The sequence below is a fragment of the Hyla sarda genome, chromosome 4, assembly GCF_029499605.1.
Source record: "Hyla sarda isolate aHylSar1 chromosome 4, aHylSar1.hap1, whole genome shotgun sequence".
Taxonomy (NCBI): domain Eukaryota; kingdom Metazoa; phylum Chordata; class Amphibia; order Anura; family Hylidae; genus Hyla; species Hyla sarda.
The window spans coordinates 382,341,141-382,356,012 of record NC_079192.1 but is presented as its reverse complement, the minus strand read 5'-3'; the positions used below and the strand labels follow the sequence as shown (position 1 = coordinate 382,356,012).

At 43.3% G+C, this 14,872-nt stretch overlaps 1 protein-coding gene across 3 annotated transcripts in view; it reads right to left on the bottom strand.

The window, feature by feature from the left end:
- Positions 1-13,271, bottom strand: part of RNF213 (ring finger protein 213) — a 327,147-nt gene extending 313,876 nt beyond the window's left edge. The window contains exon 1 of one of the 3 annotated variants that reach the window (XM_056516951.1): positions 13,194-13,271. The gene's annotated coding sequence lies outside the window, so the exon portion shown is untranslated. The other 2 variants (XM_056516949.1, XM_056516950.1) reach the window with 2 other exon arrangements.
- Positions 13,272-14,872: the final 1,601 nt, after the last annotated feature.

The window sequence follows — 14,872 nt, the reverse complement described above, 5'->3', positions numbered from 1 at the left end:
CCGGACCACCCCCATTACGGGTAAGTTTAATTTTTTTTATTGACTCGGAGGGTGGGGGTGGGGGAGGGGCCCGACCGGTATACCGCCCAGCACTACGGTGGGGGGTGCGACACGGTGCGGTGGCTGTGCGGTGGGTCGGGGGGGGGGGCACGGTCGTGGTGGGGGCGGTGCGGGGGGCTAGGGCATTATCGGCAAGGTAATTGCCGATACCGATAATGCCCAAAATCGTGATTATCGGCCGATAATATCGGCCATACCAATAATTTGGTCCATCCCTAGCTACAACACTGCAAAAAAAAAGTGAAAAAAAAAAGTGAATAAAGATCATTTAACCCCTTCCCTATTAAAAGTTTGAATCACCCCCCTTTTCCAATAAAATAAAAAAACTGTGTAAATAAAAATAAACATATATGGTATCGTCACGTGCGTAAATGTCCGAATTATAAAAATATATCGTTAATTAAACCACACGGTCAATGGCGTAAGCACAAAAAAATTCAAAATAGTGCATTTTTGGTCACTTTTTATATCATGAAAAAATGAATAAAAAGCGATCAATAAGTCCTATCAATGCAAAAATGGTACAGCTAAAAACTTCAGATCACGGCGCAAAAAAATTGCCCTCATACCGCCCCATATGCGCAAAAATAAAAAAGTTATAGGGGTCAGAAGATGACAATTTTAAACATATTAATTTTCCTGCATGTAGTTATGATTTTTTCCAGAAGTACGACAAAATCAAACCTATATAAGTAGGGTATCATTTTAATCGTATGGACCTACAGAATAAAGATAAGGTGTAATTTTTACCGAAAAATTTACTATGTAGAAACGGAAGCCCCCAAAAGTTACAAAACCGCAGTTTTTTTTTCATTTTTCCCCGTTTCGCCGTCGATTTTTGGGCAAAATGACTGACGTCATTACAAAGTAGAATTGGTGGCGCAAAAAATAAGCCCTCATATGGATTTTTAGGTGCAAAATTGAAAGAGTTATGATTTTTTAAAGGCAAGGAGGAAAAAACGAAAATGCAAAAACGGAAAAACCCTTGGCCCTTAAGGGGTTAACACATGTGGAATTATAGACATAACAAAAAAGTTTGAAACAACTGAAAATATGTCATATTCTAGGTTCTTTAAAGTAGCTACTAGAGATGAGCGAACTTACAGTAAATTCGATTCGTCACGAACTTCTCGGCTCGGCAGTTGATGACTTATCCTGCGTAAATTAGTTCAGCCTTCAGGTGCTCCGGTGGGCTGGAAAAGGTGTATACATTCCTAGGAAAGAGTCTCCTAGGACTGTATCCACCTTTTCCAGCCCATCGGAGCACCTGAAAGCTGAACTAATTTATGCAGGAAAAGTCAACTGCCGAGCCGAGAAGTTCGTGACAAATCGAATTTACTGTAAGTTCGCTCATCTCTAGTAGCCACCTTTTGCTTTGATTACTGCTTTGCACACTCTTGGCATTCTCTTGTTGAGATAGACGAGATAGTCACCTGAAATGGTTTTCACTTCACAGGTGTGCTGGTGTGGAGGAGGTGGTGTGATGGTGTGAGGGGGCTTTGCTGGTGACACTGTTGGGGATTTATTCAAAATTGAAGGCATACTGAACCAGCATGGCTACCACAGCATCTTGCAGCGGCATGCTTTTCCATCCGGTGTGCGCGTTTAGTTGGACCATCATTTATTTTTCAAGAGGACAGTGACCCCAAACACCTCCAGGCTGTGTAAGGGCTATTTGACCAAGAAGGAGAGTGATGAGGTGCTGCGCCAGATGACCTGGCCTCCACAGTCACTGGACCTGAACCCAATCGAGATGGTTTGGGGTGAGCTGGACCGCAGAGTGAAGGCAAAAAGGGCCAACAAGTGCTAAGCATCTCTGGGAACTCCTTCAAGACTGCTGGAAGACCATTTCAGGTGACTACCTCTTGAAGCTCATCAAGAGAATGCGAAAAGTGTGCAAAGCAGTCATCAAAGCAAAAGGTGGCTAGAACATAGAATATGACATATTTTCACACTTTTTTTGTTATGTATATAATTCCACATGTGTTAATTCATAGTTTTGATGCCTTCAATGTGAATCTACAATTTTCATAGTCATGAAAATAAAAAAACTCTGAATGAGAAGGTGTTTACAAACTTTTAATCTGTACTGTAATATGAGTTAACCCACAGCAATATACATAAATATCAAAATCAACTCCTCCGTGTGTGCATAGCATTTTTTTTCTGGCAATTTTTTCCCCAAAATTCTTTAATAGAAACCTTTGAGTCACGTGACTTATAATGAGAAAAACACAGGATAGAAAATGTAAATAAAGAAAGAAAGAAAGAGAATTTTTTTTTCCAGGCCAAACAAAAAGTTGCATCTTCTCATAAGCCATTCGCCATCCCAGATAACACTATACATCCTACGCTAGTCTTCCCCAACCTACGTCTGGCCAGTGGTTGCAAAACTACAACTCCCATCGTGCCCCGACCCCTCCCAGGGCACAATGGGAGCTGTAGTTTTGCAACCTCCAGGTGGGGGAACCCCGCCCTACAGTATGAATGGCATACAACCAGTATAATATGAGGGTAGTCAAAATATCCTGCAGCAGAGGGACCATAAAATGTGGTGTCCAAACGACCACTAAATAAACTTGGTGCACGTACACATTGCCACCACAAAAAAAAAAAGTTTTAAAAAATTTAAATGTTACATTTTTTTTTTAAACATTATTAAATCTCCTCACCATGAGGGACATTTATCAATGTTTGCTTATGTATTCTTTTTTTTAGTAATTTTTTCCTTACTTTTTTTTTGCTTATGTACGACGTATTTATCAACTGCTTTCAGCCTGTTGAAAATTTTCTTTCACGTAAGCAATTTTTCCTTTTTTACTTTGGTAGTAGCTTTTTCTGCTCCATGTTTGAGCTGGAGTAAATTTAGTCAATTTTTAACGCTGTTGCGACTTTTTTTTGCGCAGTTGCAACTGTCGCAGTTAATAAATACCTGACTACCCGGAGTCCATTTTAAAATTATTACTACATAGTAAATTTTAGGAAAACTTGCTTTTCTCGCTTTCCAGTCAAAATGTCGCACGAAAAATCATGTAGTCGCAGTTGCGACAATTTTGCGACAATTATAGTAAAGAAAACCTGACTAAACCCGTTGATAAATGTCCATACATGTGTGCATGCATTTTGACATTTTTTCTGGCTCCCCCCCCCAAAATTCTTCAATAGAAACCTTTGAGTCACATGACTTTGAGAAAAACGCAGGGTAAAAAACATAAAAGAAAAAAAAATGCCTGTACTAATACGCACTATTTTTGACAAAAAAAAAAGAAAATGCATCACGGAGTTGAAAAAAAATAAGAGGGAATTTTTTTTTTTTGTTGTTTTGGTTTTTTTCAAGCCAAAAAGTTGCATCTTCTCGTAAGCCATTTGCAAACCCAGGTAAAACTACACACACACCCTACGCTAGTCTTCCCCAACTTACGGCACTCCAGTGGTTGCAAAACTACAACTCCCATCGTGCCCTGACAGCCAAAGGCTGTCAAGGCACGATGGGGGTTGTAGTTTTGCAAGGGAATTGATGGGAGTTGTTGTTTTGCAACACACAGGTGGGGGACCACCGCCTTACAGTATATCTGGCATACAACCAGTATAGTATGAGGGTATTGGGAACTATGCCCAAGGGAAATACTATCATGTTCTATAAATCTGTTTCTTTTTCTCTAATTTGTGAGGTAAATCCTGGAGAGTTCTATAAATCTGTTGTTTCTTTTTCTCATAATTGTGAGGTAAATCCTGGCGCGTTCTTTTTAATCACGTGACTGAACTATGAACTTGGTTTCGCACCTCGTTTGCTCAATCTTCTAAACATCCGGCGCCCCCTGCTGTTCAGTACACCTTACTGCACCCGCGATCACATGACTCCTGCACTTAATAATAAACACTTGCACTATTTGTTGCACTTTCTGAGATAGTTATATATATAGATATAGAATTGTTGCTCACAGAACAGTAACAAGTCTATGCACAGGCGCCTCCCAGCATGTGAGCACAAGCTGCACTAAACGCACAGTGTGTACAGCAGCCAAGCGCACACACAGCACTGTGCAGAGGAGCAGGAGGACATCACCTCAGGCAGGAATCAGACGCACAGACACAGCCACCCTCCGGCATCCAGCACTTCCGTCTTCATGCAGGAGAGAAGACAACAAGGAACCAAGTGATCGTCCTCAGCCAACCAGCTCTGGCTATGGAAATGTGCGGCTCATTGGGAATCCCCTCACTTTAAAGGGACAGGACACAAATCATTATAACACTGGATCTAAAAATGACCCACTCTGCCCAGAGTTGGGATACTTTGCATTGAATTAGACTAGATGTAATTTGGGTTTTTAACCCCTAAGTGACCAAGCCAATATGAGCCTTATTGCCCAAACAGTTTTTGTATTTTTTTTTTGTTACATTCTAAGGCCATGTTTGCACGACGGAATTTCCAAGGGGAATCCAGGGAAAAAATTCTGCTAGGAAATGTTGTTGCAGCAGAGTCCCATTGTTTTTAAAGGACAACTGCTGCGGTATGACACTTATCCCCTATCTACAGGATAGGGGATAAGTGTTTGATTGCGGGGGGTCAGACCGCTGGGACCCCCCCCCCCCCGATCTCGCTAACGGGGCACCGCAATTAGCGCATGGTGAGCGCTAAGGCGTGTAGCGTCGACCTAGAGGTCGACGGTAACGCCCCGTCTCCTCCCCGTCCCCATACGGTTCTATGCTTCCTATAGAGATGTATGGAGGAGGCGTGCTGGCTGCAACGTCATGCTGCGACCCCGTACAGGACATCACAGGGGGTCCCAGCGGTCAGACCCCCGCGATCAAACACTTATCCCCTATCCTGTGGATAGGGGATGAGTGTTAATCACGCTGCAGATGTCCTTTAAAGGAGTAATGTGGTGTAGTAAAACCTCTCTCTAAGGGTACGTTCACACGCACAGATTTTTGCAGTGTATTTAGCTGCGGATCCGCTGGTGAAGACCCCGCTCTATGCTGGCTTTACATGTGCAATACGCCAGTACGAGCAGACACACTGCAGCGATGTGCGCAGCGTACTGCTCTGCTCTGAGCTAGGTGCGAGTACATCGCAGTGTGCCTGCTGGTATTCCACAACGAGCAGGCACATGTAAAGCCAGCATAGAGCGGGCCTTCACCAGCGGATCTGCAGCGTAAAATACACTGAAAATCCGCACGTGTGAACGTACCCTTAGGGTGGGTTCACACTACGTTTTGATGATCCGGTCTCCGGATCCAGCTGGGGGGGGGGGGGGGGGACTGAGTGAAAACCAGGAGCTCCCATATCTCAGCCGGACCCAGCCCCAATCTCTCTCTCTTTTTTTTTTTTTTCTAGTGGATGATTTTTTTATTACGTTTTTTTTTTGTTTGTTTTTTCTTTATTTTTCTTTTATAAACATAATAACACACATATATATACACAATATCAGGAAGAAGGAAAATAAAGTCATATAGTGAGAAGAGAGGAGCACAAGCCAAGCCAGGTCGGGGGAGACTAATTACAAAGATCTAAATTCAAGCCATTTTGCCCAAATTCTGTTAAACCGCCCTATATGGTTAACAGCGGAAGCAATAGAGCGTTCCATAGTGTAATCGAGGTGGGTTGTGTTTAAAATTTGTTGGATGACTGGTACTATTGTGTCTTTCCACCTGGCTGCCACCAGTGTTTTAGCCACTGTCAGGACATGTACTATAAGGGTACATTCCCACACGGCGTATTTGCTGCGTATTTGCTGCTGCGTATTTTATTTTCTCAGTTGAAGTCAATGGGTAGGAAAATACGCAGCACCAAATACGCAGCAAATACGCAGCAAAATACGCCACGTGGGAATGCACCCTAATAGTGAGATCCACAGGGGAAATGTCATTCAAGGGGTATTCCAGGCAAAAACTTTTTTTTATAAATCAACTGGCTCCGGAAAGTTAAACAGATTTGTAAATTACTTCTATTAAAAAATCTTAATCCTTCCAATAGTTATTAGCTTCTGAAGTTTTCTGTCTAACTGCTCAATGATGATGTCACGTGCATGATGGGAGAATATCCCCATAGGAGCTGGACAGCTCCCGAAACGTGAGTCATCAGAAAGCAGTTAGAAAGAAAACAGCAACTCAACTTCAGAAGCTAATAACTATTGGAAGGATTAAAAAAATTTTATAGAAGTAATTTACAAATCTGTTTAACTTTCCAGAGCCAGTTGATATATAAAAAAAAGTTTTGGCCTGGAATACCCCTTTAAGGTTCAAATGGAGAAGGGCTACTTCTGGGCCCTGGCCCCAATCTCATTAATTGTAATGAGCTGACCGCAGTCAGATAGTGACTCCGGCCGGCTAATTTTTGCCCTTTATCTGGTTTTCTGACCGGACCTAAACCATAGTGTGAACCCACCCTTATCCAAAGGATAGGGGATAAGTTTTAGATAGTGGGGTGTCCGACTGCTGGGAACCCCACCCCCCGTGATCTTCTGCATGGCACTCCAGCTCTCCCCAGGAAGGAAGCATGTTGATGCCCGCACAAAGCGGCGGCCGACACGCCCCCTCCAGATATCTCTATGGGAGAGCCGGAGATACAGCGTTTGGGTATCACCGGCTCTCCCATATAGATTTATTGAGGGGGCGTGACGTCGGCCACTTTGTGCGTGGTCGACATGCTCCCTTCCTGGGGAGAGCCGAGGTGGTGTGAATGAGATTGTGGGGGTTCCAGCAGCCTACGTTTGGATAGGGGATAAGTTTTAGTGCACCACAGTACTCCTTTAATGGAATTCTGCTGCATTGTGCACATGGCGGAATTTCTGTGGCAGAAACATCTGCTGTGGAATCCCTATTACCAATGTCTATTTTTTCAGCGGAATCCACTTGGAAAGGTATTGCCATCTATGGACATGTTCAGACTATGTATTTTACGGGCAGAATCCCTTTTTGAAATCCTGCTCAGAAATTCTGTTGCAGCAGAGACCCATTGTTTCCAAGGCCAAAATGTCAAAAGAATGAACAAATGATGTTCGTTCTTTTGGGTGAATATCTTGGAAAATACATTGCGTCCGCCCTTGGAATCTTAATCGTAATATTTCCTATTGCTATCAATGGAATTCCACTGCACAGTGCACACATTGAAATTTCAGCGGCGGAGCTTAAATGGGTACTCCGCCCCTAGACATGTTATCCCCTATCCGATAGGGGATAACATGTCTGATTGCGTGGGGGCCGGCCGCTGGGTCGCCCGCTAACTTGAGGCTGCCGCTGCGGGGTTATGGTCATGGCTTTTGTGATCCTGACGTTACACCACACCGCCTTCATTCATGTCTCCTCCTATAGACATGAATGGAGGGGGCTTGGCGGCTGTGTTCGCAAGTTATCCGGTACGGAGTGGAGTTCGCTCCGTGCATCGGATGTCTGGGGTGTCGCAGCAGAGTTCGCATACACTGTGGGGGATAAATAATGACATGGTTTAATAGCCAAATCTGTGTAGGATTTTTTAAGAATTTTCATTTGTTTTTGGGGTACCATGCAGCAAATATGTTTATTTATTTTTTTTTACATTTTTACGAAGAACTGTCATGGTGTTTTTTCAGCCTATAAAAGCTGTACAAAAAAAGTGCCTGAAGGAAGTCTAAAGGCTCATTCACACTACAGATTCTCCATCCAGGCTGGCGCTATGACTGCTCAAAAATGGTGTCAATTTACAGTGATCCCTCAACTTACAATGGCCTCAACATACAATAGTTTCAACATACAATGATCTTTTCTGGACCATTGTAACTTGAAACCAGACTCAACATACAATGTACAGACAGTCCAGATCTGTGAAACGTGTCAATGAACTGACCAATCAGAATGGGCATTCACTGGTAAAACTCCTGTATTACTGAAGCGTATGCACTGATAGTATGCACGGTGTCTGGTAGCGCCCCCTACAGTACAGGGAGGTATTACATGTTCTGTACACTTAACCTGTGCCAGGGTTACCTGCTCCTTTGGACACCAGGTGAGGGCGGCTCCATGTTACTTTTTAAGGACATTGCATGTACTGTACAGGACCCCGAAGAAGCTCCTGTCCTCTACATAGACCAGTGCTTCCCAAGCAGGGTGCCCCCAGCTGTTGCAAAACTACAACTCCCAGCATGCCCGGACAGCCTTTGGCTGTCCGGGCATGCTGGGAGTTGTAGTTTTGCAACAGCTGGAGGCTCCCTGCTTGGGGAATCATAGACAGTGATTTACAGTTCCCAGCAGATCTTTCTTACTTTTATATGTAAGGATTTGCTTTATCTCTATTAGTTATCTACTTATTTTTCTTTAATCCTCACTTTTTCCTATTTTTGGATGACATTTTGGTGGCCTTTAGAACCAATTACCAGGTTTCCATAGAGTTCTAGTCTCAACATACAATGGTTTCAACATACAATGGCCGTCCTGGAACCAATTAATATTGTAACTTGAGGGAACACTGTATTTCAGAGCAGATTCCACCAAAAAGGAGTCTGGGTCCAGAATTTCCGTAGTGGGAATGGTGCAGCAGAATACCATTGGGAACAATGGGAGGCTGCTGCACCGTGTCTGCTAGCGTAATTTTGCTCAGGCCCTTATGGACAGAAAAGGTTACAAGGTTTAAAAAGAAATAAAGGAATAAAAAAAAAAAAAACAGATAACATTTACAAAGTTACCTAAAGGCATTACAAGTCTTCCTTCACACATACATTCTGCACTGCATTTGGGAGGCTTTAGGCTAGGATTCCACTTGTTTTTTTGTGCTGCATTTTTTTTGGATTAAAAAAATGCCTGAAAAAAATGCTTAAAAAAACGCCAGTGCAATGTCCTGCGTCTGGTGTTTTTTCTGGCGTTTTTTCATTTGTGTGGAAATTGCATTTTTGTCACCTTTTGGCGTTCTTTTTTTTTTTTGGTACCCAAAATTAGTTGGGTACCAAAAAAAAAAAAAAAAAAAGGATGCTGCAGTGAGGGGAAACATTTTATTAAAAGAAATGTATATATTTTATAACAAACTTTTATTGTTTTTTTTTATAAAGTGTGTGTGTTTCACTTTTTTTTTTCTCTATTTTTTTAAAATTTTTTAGGTAGTATTACTACTCCCAGCATGGAAAAGACTGTTCCATGCTGGGAGTAGTAGTACCTGTAGTAATAGACAGATCGCCCTGGGTCTCAGTCCTGACACCCGATGCGATCGTCCATTATATAGCACAGATGCCGCTGTATACATCGCTCACATCTCTGCTCTGTACTCCGGCCAGTGATGTAAATAGAACATAATTCATTCATATTTCCCACCCAGAGCTGTGATTGGCCGGATGGTTGCAGCTAATCACATCTCTGAGAGAAATATGAATGAGTGAGTGGCCAGAGTACAGAGCAGGGATGCGAGCGCTGTATACAGCCGCTCTGCATCTCTGCTATAGACAGGACGATCGCAGCGGGTGTCAGTAGTGACATCATCTGTGATGTGTCCTCAACTGCAGGCACTACTACTCCCAACATGGAGCACACTCTGCTCCATGCTGGGAGCTGTAGTACCTGCATTAATAGACAGATCACAGCGAGTGTAACTTCTGACACCCGCTGTGATCTATTAATGCAGGTACTACAGCTCCCAGCATGGAGCAGAGTGTGCTCCATGTTGGGAGTAATAGTACCTGCAGTTATGGAAAGATCACAGCTGGTATCACTCCTGACACCCGCTGTGATCCTCCTGTATAATGTATAGATGCAGCGGCCGCTCTCCTATGGTCCCCTGCACTGACGTATATATACACATATTACTAGAGCTGTCATTGGCTGGAACCATCTGGCCAATCATAGCTCTCTGCGGGAAATATGAATATGTGTATATATACGGCAGTGCAGGGGACCATAGAAGAGCGGCTGGCCGCATCTATACATTAAACAGGAGGATCGCAACGCGCAATCTGTCAATTAGTACAAGTACTACTACTCCCATCATGGAACAGTGTGTTCCATGCTGGAAGTAGTAGTACTACCTAAAAAAAAAAAATAAGAAAATAAAGTGAAAAACACACACACACACACTACATTTTTATTATTGTCGGCTACATTTTTAGGTCCCCACCCGCCCACATAAGTTGATCCCTGTTTAAAAATTAATAAAAATGTTGTAAGAAAAAAGATAAATTTCGTTAGATACAATTTTTTCCTTCACTACTGTATCTTTTTTATTATTATTTTTTTAATGGTACCCTATGAAATTTTATTAAAAAAGGTATCTCCATGACTTTTTTGGATCGCTAAAGTCCAAAAACCGCCTGAAAGAGCCAAAGTTTTTATACTCCCATAGACTTCTATGGAAGAAAAACGCTACGATTTTGACTAAAAAAACGCCAGTGGCTCAACATGCTGTGATTAACAACAATTTCAAAAACGCAAGAAAAGAGTGAAAAAACGCCAAAAGGATAAAAAAAAACGTCAAAGTGAAAAACGACAAGTGGAATAAGAATTTTGCGATTTCTCATTGATTTACAGCTAACATCTGGACGCAGCGTTTTTTGGCCGAAAAAACGCCATGCGGCAGAATTGACGTTTTTCTTGGCGTTTTTGCCACACACAAAAAAAAAAGTGGAATTCCAGCCATAAACAAATGCCACAAGAAACTGCCCAAAATAGTGTGTATTCTTATAGGTTTATATGTGACATTTTTCACCTGCTTTTTTTTAAATGTTTACAAGTCATGTGATTCTTTTATGACTAGCAGAGTCTTCCTACAAAAACCTTGTTGGAGAGAAAAAGCATCAACGGAGCATTTGTTCTCATATCCTGTCCATATTATTATCCCATCCACATATCCTGACCTCATATCCCATCCCAATTTCCGACCTCATATTCCAGCTTCATATCTCATTCTTATATCCCATCCTCAGGTGAGGCTGAGCTATAATGAAGTGATTGTAGGCCAAAAATAGAAGAGGGTGTTGCTTTGCAAAGGGGCATGGCTGGTAGGAGGGGGCATAACTTGCAAGTTGTACCGACTTTGATGTGAGCGTATTGGGTTAAAATAGTGTTTTTGGCCTTGAGCAAAAACAAAAAAAATGGCCAAAAAAAGAAGGGGCGTGTCTTGTGGAGGGGCAAGGCTTGCAAACTGGACCGAAACTCTCACCCGGGGATATGGAGCTTGTTTGTGGAGTAAGGTGAGGCTGAGCTGTGATGCAGATTGTGGTTGAAAGACCTGTGATGTGGGTGTAGTGAGTGAAAATGGTGTTTTCAGCCTTGAGCCAAAACTAAAAAAGGGCTGGAAATAGAAGGGAGCGTGCCTGGTGGGAGGGACTTGGCTTGCAAGTTGGGCCAGCACACCCACGAGATGCAAAATGAAACTTGTGGAGTAATGTACCAGAAGTCCCATAGACTTGCAAGGGACCTTAGACAAAAATCCCAACCCTCGCAAATGGGGGTGGTTTAGGGTTAATTTAACTGTTATATTTTTAGTTAAACCACCGTTCAAAAGGGACAGAATATAAAAGATAAAACTGATATATTCTAGCTTAGTCCAAAGTTTGCTTTTTTCTGGCTGGTTCATGAGTTGGTCATATCTGTAGCTGAACAAAAGACAACAGTGAAATAGATATACCGTATATACTCGAGTATAAGCCGAGTTTTTCAGCACGATTTTTCGTGCTGAAAACACCCCCCTCGGCTTATACTCGAGTGAACTCCCCCACCCGCAGTGGTCTTCAACCTGCGGACCTCCAGAGGTTTCAAAACTACAACTCCCAGCAAGCCCGGGCAGCCATCGGCTGTCCGGGCTTGCTGGGAGTTGTAGTTTTGAAACCTCCGGAGGTCCGCAGGTTGAAGACCACTGCGGCCTTCAACATCATCCAGCCCCCTCTCACCCCCTTTAGTTCTGAGTACTCACCTCCGCTCGGCGCTGGTCCGGTCCTGCAGGGCTGTCCGGTGAGGAGGTGGTCCGGTGGGATACTGGTTCCGGGCTGCTATCTTCACCAGGGAGGCCTCTTCTAAGCGCTTCGGGCCCGGCCTCAGAATAGTCACGTTGCCGTGACAACGACGCAGAGGTGCGTTCATTGCCAACGTACTTCTGCGTCATTGTCAAGGCAACGCCTCTATTCCGGGCCGGAAGCGCGGAGAAGAGGCGCCCCCGGTGAAGATAGCAGCCCGGACCACCTCCTCACCGGACCACCTCCTCTCCGGACAGCCCTGCAGGACCGGACCAGCGCCGAGCGGAGGTGAGTACTCAGAACTAAAGGGGGTGAGAGGGGGGCTGGATAATGTTGAAGGCCGCAGTGGTCTTCAACCTGCGGACCTCCGGAGGTTTCAAAACTACAACTCCCAGCAAGCCCGGACAGCCGATGGCTGCCCGGGCTTGCTGGGAGTTGTAGTTTTGAAACCTCTGGAGGTCCGCAGGTTGAAGACCACTGAGGGCGAATGATGAGAAGAGGATGATGAAGGGGGGGTGTGGGGATGATAAGGGGATGATGAAGGGGGGGTGTGGGGATGATAAGGGGATGATGAAGGGGGGTGGGGATGATGAAGGGGGGGGTGTGGGATAATAAGGGGATGATGAAGGGGGGATGTGCGGGATGATAAGGGGATGATGAAGGGGGGATGTGTGGGATGATAAGGGGATGATGAAGGGGGGATGTGCGGGATGATAAGGGGATGATGAAGGGGGGATGTGTGGGATGATGACAAGGGGATGATGAAGGGGGGATGTGTGGGATGATAAGGGGATGATGAAGGGGGATGTGTGGGATGATAAGGGGATGATGAAGGGGGGATGTGTGGGATGATGACAAGGGGATGATGATGAGGATGTTAATGACGGGTCTGGATGATGACAGGGGGGGATGAGGTATTTCCCACCCTAGGCTTATACTCGAGTCAATAACTTTTCCTGGGATTTTGGGTTGAAATTAGGGGTCTCGGCTTATACTCGGGTCGGCTTATACTCGAGTATATACGGTATCTATAAAGTCTCCAATATCCTGTTGTTCGCCAATGCAATTCTATGTATATAAAAACCACTAATAGGCATTCACAAAGTACAGATAATTGTCCATTTGGGTGAGAAACTTTTTGTTAGCAGCTACCCAATCACATTTAGATGTACAACAATGCCTAGACTGTAATATAGCATGAAGAAAAATAAAAGTTTAGTTTACCTTTCCTGATGCGTTGGTCCTGGTCAGCGCCGGAATATTCCTGCATTTGTTGTGAAGTTTGTTTGTGCTCCTGTATATACCCTTGGCAGGAAAGCTGCAGATAGGACCCAAGTATACCTCTAGATAACATATATATCAGAAATATATAACAATAAAATTTCAGCTAATTTTGGATGCTAACTTGATGCCATCTGTGAAAAAGCTGAAGTTAAAGAGAGGATGGCTTCTACAAATGGATTATGATCCTAAACACACCTTGAAATCCACGGGGGATTACATCAAGAGGCGTAAACTGAAGGTTTTGCCATCTCCTTCACAATCTCCTGACCTCAACATAATTGAAAATCTATAGATAGACCTTAAAAGAGCAGTGCGTGACAGACAGCCCAGAAATCTCAAAGAACTGGAAGACTTTTGTAAGGAAGAATGGGCAAAGATACCTCAAACAAGAATTGAAAGACTCTTGGCTGGCTACAAAAAGTGTTTACAAGCTGTGATACTTGCCAAAGGGGGCAGTACAAGATATTAACTCTGCAGGGTGCCTAAACTTTTGCAGATGCCATTTTTTTGTTTTCTGTTATTTTGAAAATGTAAATGATGGAAATAAAATCTAACTTTTGTTGACATATTATAAGAATGTCTAATCTGTAATTTGATGCCTTTTGGAGATTTTTCCATCTTTCCTTTTTCTTTATGCACATTAATACAAATTTTTACCTGGGGTGCCCAAACTTTTGATCCCCACTGTATTATGTATATGATTTGTGTTTTTGATCTTTTTTGGTGATAATATAGGGCTTGTATTGGGAAAGGGGCATTTTTTATTTTACACTTCATACTTTTATTGAAGAACTTTTTATTTTATTTTTTACACTTTTTACAGGTTATACTATGCTGGAATACATTTGTACTGCAGCACAGTATGACCTGATGAGCTGCACACACTACAGCCTGTGCGATCCAGCCTCTGGCTGGATCTCACAGGCTTCCGTAGCAGGCATACAGGAAGTCATGATCTGACATCTGACCTCCTGCTGCCATAGCAACCAACAGCAACCCAAGATTGTATCGCGGCGCCGCTGTTGGAGAACAGGGGGAGAGCGCTGATTATTGGACGTATGCATAAGTCCTATAGCGGGAAGGGGTTAAATGTATAAATCCAGAAAGATTCCAGCGTTAAAAGAGAATCAATCAGGGGAATGTAGCAAAATAGATTCAATAATAGATAAACTAAGAACATTAGCGTCTCCATCATGTACCATACAAACATGGCATGAGACACTATGGGGGAGATTTATCAAAACCTGTCCAAAGGAAAAGTTGCTGAGTGGCCCATAACAACCAATCAGATCACTTCTTTTATTTTGCAGAGGCCTTTTCAAAAATGAAACAAGGGATCTGATTGGTTGTTATGGGCAACTCAGCAACTTTTCCTCTGGACAGGTTTTGATAAATCTCCCCCCATGTTTCATAAATTTAATACGAATATTGTGTCGGTGTTTATTCATACACTGGTGCACCATCTGATCGGTGCGCCCCACATACTGAAGGCCACAGCCACAAGTTAGCAAATAAACAACATATTTATAGGCGCATGTGAACAATTCCCTAATAGTGAAAGACTTACCCGTAGAGAAGGATTGAACAGTACTCTTGATCGGCATTGCAATCCAAAGACA